This window comes from Salvelinus sp. IW2-2015, linkage group LG7, assembly GCF_002910315.2.
Source record: "Salvelinus sp. IW2-2015 linkage group LG7, ASM291031v2, whole genome shotgun sequence".
Lineage (NCBI taxonomy): Eukaryota > Metazoa > Chordata > Actinopteri > Salmoniformes > Salmonidae > Salvelinus > Salvelinus sp. IW2-2015.
In genome coordinates this window covers 10,036,015-10,043,873 of record NC_036847.1, presented here as the reverse complement: position 1 = coordinate 10,043,873, position 7,859 = coordinate 10,036,015, and the positions used below count along the sequence as shown (strand labels likewise).

Sequence of the window (7,859 nt, the reverse complement as noted above, 5' to 3'; positions counted from 1 at the left end):
GCGATGGATCAGCACCACTCGGAGGAGAGTTTCTCTGATAACATAGGTAGGGCACCCGGACAGACACAACAGACGACAGACACGCCAGCCGGACGGACGGACAGACCAGACTGACAAGACAGACATGCAGGTGGACAGACACGACAGAGAACATTGACAGACAGAGAGACATGGCCGACCAACCAGCCGACAGACGGATGGGCAGTGGAATACCAGCTGTACCCGTTGTTGCTGCAGGAGCTCAGAACAGTAGAGCAGAGAGGCTCCGGGGAATGCCATGGCAACTGGCGTAGCACACCCCCCGCAGGGTGCCCCACAGAGACATGGGGGGTGACCTTGCTCGGACCTTGCGGGAGGGGGCATTTACCACTGCCCACTGCACCACGGCCTCGACTGGCTGCACAGCCCATTAGCTTCCTGATTATGCTCAGCTTAGCCATTAGCTCCTCAGAAGTATCTCACCCCCCCGGCCCCTCTACCAGTTTAGATGCTGTCACGAGTTTCTTCGAAAATAGGAAGGAAACAACAGCAAGTGCTTTCTAGCTGTGGGGAATGAATGAGACACACAAAAATACTTGAGTAAAATGGAAAGAAAAAGTGATCTTTTACTATTAAACAACCTGCAGCAAGCATATCGTTTTCTAGATATAGATTGTTTTTCGTAGTTGTATGATTGTATTTTTATATATATATATGATTCTTTTTGTTTTGCTACAGATTTATAATATAGACTTATAGTATAGATTTTCACTGGACATACAGTATATTGTAATTGTTCTATTATGACACTGGAAGGAAGTTCCCCAGGAACCCATGGCTCAGAGACCCATATGGACCTACCTTACCTGCTAGTACTTCCTGGTAGTGTATAGTTTAAAGGTCAGAAGAAGTACAACGTCTGATAAGTTCTTAAGTTTCTGTCATCTAGCCTCAGATATAATTTAGTCTTGCCATCTTTGCTTCAAAATGGACATGTTGTATGCTCCCGGCCATTTTACTGGCAAGAAAAGCATGATAGTTTATACTTTGATAAAGGAGAGCTGTCTGTCCTGATGTTTCTTTGCCTTTCAACCTCTTCTTTTCTGTTATCTTCTTTCTAGCCCTTGCCTAAGGAGCCATCGTAAGGAGTTAAGAACTCAGTGGGTAGGTGAGTCTGGATCCATCCATTTTCTCAAAGTGTATGTTGTTTCTGTTTTGCACTGCCAGCTGTCTAGTCTGTGGGGCGAGCAGAATTGCACATCTGAGACTGTTACCGTCTCCCAATACTAACTAATCACTGGAGTTCAAAAGGACAACTCCCATGGTGCTTATAGTAAAGGACAACTCCCACCTACTCATGGTTTACATTTTTCTCTTTTACATAGAAAATACACAATTGGTGGCTGCATTTTCCTGTGAGAAAATGGCTTTGATGCAACAAAAAAAAAAGACCAAAAGAAAGATCAAAGGGAGCTATAGTGGTACAAAGTAACCTAATGCAGAGAGTTACAAATTAACAAAGCCCAAAGAGGCTACTTCAAAGGATGATGTTACTTCAAATGGCTGCGTTGTTTAAGAGGACTAGGGAAATACAAGGTGGAGTTGAGAGATTTAGTTATTTTTGGACTGAGAAGGAAAGAAAACTAAAGAGCCGTATTAAGTCAAACAAGCACCCCATAACAAGCACCCCATAACAAGCACCCCATAACAAGCACCCCACCGCAGAAACATATTGTATCTGAACTCTTGTTTTGTTTCACGGTAAACATTGGCTACTGCAATTTATCCGATTGCTTATTTTGTTAATTTATTCCATGAAAATACCTTTTATGTGTAACAATAACAATGTTGTTTGTCCATAGTGCAGGGTTGTGTGAATACCAGCCTAGAAAAAGACAATGGTCAGAAAAGTGGGTGATATTGCCGAATCTCCATGCCTATGTGTCACAGTCTATATTCTAAGATGGATTTACCTTCTTCCACAGAGAAAACAAAATGAATCACAGACAATTACCAGAGACAGGGAGAGAATGAGAATTGGGAGCATCATAAATATTAATTTTCCGGGTGGCTTTAAATTCATGAAATTCTTTGCAGACTCATATTAAAGATTCATATGGACAATCTAGGGTGTAAAAGTTTACCATTGCCACGGTGAATTGGCACTCGGACAGACAGACACGACAGACAGACACAACAGACGGACGGACAGAGAGACAGACCATGCAGATATACCAGAAATACAAACCAAACAGACAGACAGACATACAAGTGGGCAGACACGACAGTTCATTTATTACGTGGAATTGTACATTTAAATGTATGGCACATTTACAATTGAAGACGGAGGTTTACATACACCTTAGCCAAATATATTTAAACTCAGTTTTTCACAATTCCTGACATTTAATCCTAGTAAAAATTCCCTGTCAGTTAGGATCACCACTTTATTTTAAGAATGTGAAATGTCAGAATAATAGTAGAGAGAATGATTTATTTCAGCTTGTATTTCTTTAATCACATTCCCAGTGGGTCAGACGTTTACATACACTCAATTTGGTAGCATTGCCTTTAAATTGGTTAACTTGAGTCAAATGTTTCGGGTAGCCTTCCACAAGCTTCCCACAATAAGTTGGGTGAATTTTGGCCCATTCCTCCTGACAGAGCTGGTGTAACGGAGTCATGTTTGTAGACCTTGCTCGCACAAGCTTTTTCAGTTCTGCCTTGACTTTGTTGTCCTTTTTGCCACAACTTTGGAAGTATGCTTGGTGTCATTGTGCATTTGGAAGACCCATTTGCAACCAAGCTTTAACTTCCTGACTGATGTCTTGAGATGTTGCTTCAATATATACACATAATTTTCCTGCCTCATGATGCCATCTATATGATGCCATCTAAGTGCACCAGTCCCTCCTGCAGCAAAGCACCCCTCCAACATGATGCTGTCACCCCCGTGCTTCACGGTTGGGATGATGTTCTTCGGCTTGCAAGCCTCCCCCTTTTTCCTCCAAACATAACGATGGTCATTATGGCCAAACAGTTCTATTTTTGTTTCATCAGACCAGAGGACATTTCTCCAAAAGGTACGATCTTTGTCCCCATGTGCAGTTGCAAACCGTAGTCTGGCTTTTTTATGGCAGTTTTGGAGCAGTGGCTTCTTCCTTGCTGAGCGGCCTTTCAGGTTATGTCGATATAGGACTCGTTTTACTGTGGATATAGATACTTTTGTACCTGTTTCCTCCAGCATATTCACAAGGTCCTTTGCTGTTGTTCTGGGATTGATTGGCACTTTTCGCACCAAAGTACGTTCATCTCTAGGAGACAGAACGCATCTCCTTCCTGAGCGGTATGACGGCTGCTTGATGGCATGGTGTTTATACTTGCGTACTATTGTTTGTACAGATGAACGTGGTACCTTCAGGCATTTGGAAATTGCTCCCAAGGATGAACCAGACTTGTGGAGGTCTACAATTTTGGCTTCATGGCTTTTAAAGCCATGACATCATTTTCTGGAATTTTCCAAGCTGTTTAAAGGCACAGTCAACTTACTGTATGTAAACTTCTGACCCACTGGAATTGTGATAACGTGAAATAATCTGTCTGTAAACAATTGTTGGAAAAATGACTTGTCATGCACAAAGTAGATGTCCTAAACGACTTCCAAAACTATAGTTTGTTATTAACAAAGAAATTTGTGGAGTGGTTGAAAAACAAGTTTTAATGACTCCAACCTAAGTGTATGTAAACTTCCGACTTCAACTGTATATGGTTTGAACTCAATGTAATTATTTTAGCATACAAAAATAGATATGGATGACTAAAACAAGATATTTGATTTAACCTTTATTTTGACAGGTTATTCTCGTTGAGGTAAAGTCTATTTTAATAGAGAGACCTGTTCAAAGTTATTCTACATAAACTGTGCTAGCCTTCATTATACACCACTTGTATTAATATGAGTGTTTATATGTTCATCTTAATTGTGAAGTTGCTTTCTTTTTTCTTATTATGAAGTCCATAGTGCGCTCAAGATTCAAAGTAATCCTGAAATGACAGTGAACAACCATGAGTGCCTTGTTTACTCAACTCCATTTTTACCCCCCTTCCTCTCTCTCTCTCTAACCCCCCTACCCCCATCCCAGGTTTATTGCCAGTCATGGCAGAAGGGGAACAGAGGCCAATGACCAGGCAAGCACAGTTTGTGTCCATTCGCCAATTTTGTGCTCAAACCACTACTACCCCCCCCTCCCCCACACCACCACCACCAATCAGAGGAGCCCTACTATGTGACAGTGACACTCCTCTGCTCCCTCATTGGTCCAAAAGTCCGTACCTGCCCATGAAAGCAACTCGCCACAGCATCGTTATTGGAACCATATCACAAACTGAATGACAAATCCTACTGTATATAACCTGTGTTGTTTCAGCACGGCAAGCAGGAGAGGACTGGGAGTCTAAACATGTGTAAGGAAACCATTTCGCCACCTACCCCTATGGAACACAATGTGAAGGCATTTTTGGTAACTTGGTTTAAACTAGTCTACAGTTATTTTATGAGTACTGATACGAGAACCATTCAGGGTCTTTTCACTCACGTAAATAGTCTGTTTGGTGAAGGCGTTGGTTTGTCCTATTGAAGAGCCATGATAGGTTTGGTGGACACAGGAGGTTAGTGAAACCAGGATATGATGCCAATGGGTGCCAGTCTTTAGCCATATTTCTCCATCCTCTAAGAAACACCACCATCTGTCTTGGCTATCTGAGGGATTCGGTTCCAAGAGGTTTTGGGATGAAAATATAGAGAGAAAATGAGGAAATCCCATGTGAGTATCATGCTCTTCTCTTGTCGTCAATCTCTACAGTGAAAGAAGGATCAAATATATGATATACATTTACACTTCTGGAGGAGAAACTTTTGGATGGATTGTCAGTGACTATCTAACTTGACATTGACAAAGCTTTGTTTATCTGGTGCCTACGACTGATGGGACCGTTGCAAGTAAGGATTCCCTAATACTGTCTGTGGAGAAACCACCCACGTGACATCACTCTACTATAGGAGATCTTTATGAGACACTTACACACTTACTGACAGACTACACCTGCCTGGCTCTTTATCCTGTGTTCTAATTATTTTGTGTGTGTGTGTGCGTCTGGGTGTCTGTGCCTCCTGATATACACTGTGAAATGGGAAATAGTTGACACAATCTTGTTCTTAAGTTTGACACATCCAGTACTGTACTTCTGTCAGAACTGTACCTGAAGCTCACTATCTTGCAAACTGGTATAATCATGTTTTAGGGGATGCTCATTGATTTAAAGCTGGAATCCGTACTTGGTGGAGCTGCCACGTCCGTTTGCGTTAATTAAAGAAAGTTACTTCAAACAATGAGCACTGTTTTTTCCCTCGGACATCACTGCACATCATTGCACGCCCGATAGAACAGCAGAGTATTTACTGCAATCTTCTTTTACCACAATGCCAGATGCTCAGCTCCTCCGTTTCACCAACAAAACAAAAAACGATAACAAAAGCTCTGTGTCGAGATGGCGCTGTTTCACCTTATGCGGATTTCAGCTTTAAAGCATCATACAGAGGAGTCATATGTTTTTAATACAAAAAGTGTATTTATATTGAAAGATCTATGTCACATAAGTTAAAAGCAGTAATAATAGTCAATGTGTAGTACTGATTCATTATTTCAAAGTTATGTTTTAAATTGCCTATCTTTTTATATGAAATAGATGTATGGAGGTATGCTACTTGCAAAGTGCTGCTGTTTATATTGTGTGTAATGTATACATTCACTGTATAATGTCCCATGGATATTCCCAACTTAATTTATGTTACGAGATTACGAGAGAGAGTGAGTGTCACAGAATGAATGAGACCATAAGGACATTGTATATCACTGAAATTGAGTTATTATTTTTCACCAGAAAGATATACTTACTGTATGTTAATTTTCTGTATGTTAATTTACTGTATGTTAATATACTGGATGCTCCTTTGAGTGACATGGGGATGAAAAGGGCCTTCCATCCCTGGGGCTAATGTAATTGCCTTTAAGTGTGTGTGCATATATGTGTGTAGGTGTGCATGAGTGTGTGTGTGTGCTTGCGTGTATGTGTGTGTGCATGTCTATGAGCGCAGGTGTGGGTGTGCGCGCACATGTTCACTGTGTCCATTTGTGTGTGCTTGATTGGTGTGTGAAGAGAGCATTTTCATCTAATTACACTTAACTTTAATTACTCCCAGCTGTACCCATGTCCTTTCTTTCACTATTTTGTCTTAGTTTTTTTTTAACCAACACAAATAAAATGTCCCCTTGATTTGATCTGATTCCATGGATGAATCTCTGAATCCACATCAGATGCATGACACAATGAAAGTTCTATGATTTTATTTGGCCCCAAAAGTTTAATGAGCGTTACAGAGAGATGTATGTGATCATATACAAATATAAGCAAGATTTGAATTTATTATGTTTCAGTCAAATACTATCTATTTAGACTTCTTGCAGTCAGTTTGCAGTCTACAAATTATTTGTAATTATGTTCCCGCCCCCTGACCATCACTCAAGAACAAGTCAGCCCTCTGCTGAATCTAGTGGATGATCCCCATTCTATGTAGTCTTGAAGAGAAGATATGGTAGCAATCAAAGTTAGAGAACAAAGTATTTTGTTTCACTTTTCTCTGCGGTACCTCCTTTTCCTATGAGGGGTGCAACATCCACGTCACTTCAATCTCGCTTGATTGATTGTTTTGATTTCATTCCTGCAACTCTTCATACTCGTGTGCCTGTTTTTGTCCCGTTAACATTACGACCGCGGAAACATTTGTAATGACCTGTCAAACACACTCTGGTAATAGCTGAAATGGGCGCAATGGAATTGTCTTTCCGTTGACTCGATAAGAACACTAAAGCTTCGTCGGGCATTTAATTAACCGTCTCTACACTTACATTGCAAGAAAGAGAAGAAATAACTTTATTTTGGTGGTTGTTAATTTTTTGGTGGAATTGAAAAAAGGTTTTGCTACAGTTGAAATGTTTACAAATTAGAAGCGCTGAAATGAAAGCAATTTTCGAAAATGAACACTCAGATTATAGTGATCATGTTTGATCTCGCAAACAATGTGAAGTATGTTTGGATAGGTGTAATCTAGAGCCAAGCGTGTTGATGTTTTAATCCAACAGTATCCTGCTATTGACACACTTGTTGAATTATGCAAGAGAACATGAAAATAACAGTAATTATTTAGGCAGTCTAGACAGAGCAGGTGAGTTCAGGTAGGCCTAGACAGAGCAGGTGAGTTCAGGTAGGGCAAGACAGAGCAGGTGAGTTCAGGTAGGCCTAGACAGAGCAGGTGAAGTTCAGGTAAGACATCACGACAGAGCAGGTGAGTTCAGGTAGGCCTAGACAGAGCAGGAGAGTTCAGGTAGGCCTAGACAGAGCAGGAGAGTTCAGGTAGGCCTAGACAGAGCAGGTGAGTTCAGGTAGGTTAGACAGAGCAGGTGAGTTCAGGTAGGGTAGACAGTGCAGATGAGTTCAGAAACATCTTCTATTCTTATCTACAATAAAGGTGACTCCAAAATGGCACAATACATTGTTCACCATTCAATTCACAATTCAATTCCTGTTGGACAAAACAAATTCACTTATAGTGTATTAAAGTAGACAAAAGTAATATATTTGGTCACATATTCCTAGCACACAATGACCACATCAAGCTTCTGACTCTAAAAACTTGTTGGATGCATTTGCAGTTTGTTTTGGTTTGTGTTTTAGATCATCTAAATAAAATATTTGTAAGTCGCTCTGGATAAGAGCGTCTGCTAAATGACTTAAATGTAAATGTAAATAAAAACTCAAATGGG

General features: G+C 40.6%; 1 long non-coding RNA gene across 1 annotated transcript; it reads left to right on the top strand.

Moving 5' to 3' along the window:
- Positions 1–1,089: 1,089 nt before the first annotated feature.
- LOC111966072 (uncharacterized) lies at positions 1,090–6,317 on the top strand. Its single transcript, XR_002877608.1, has 2 exons — positions 1,090–1,147; positions 4,122–6,317. It is a non-coding gene; the product is annotated as an uncharacterized lncRNA (long non-coding RNA).
- Positions 6,318–7,859: the final 1,542 nt, after the last annotated feature.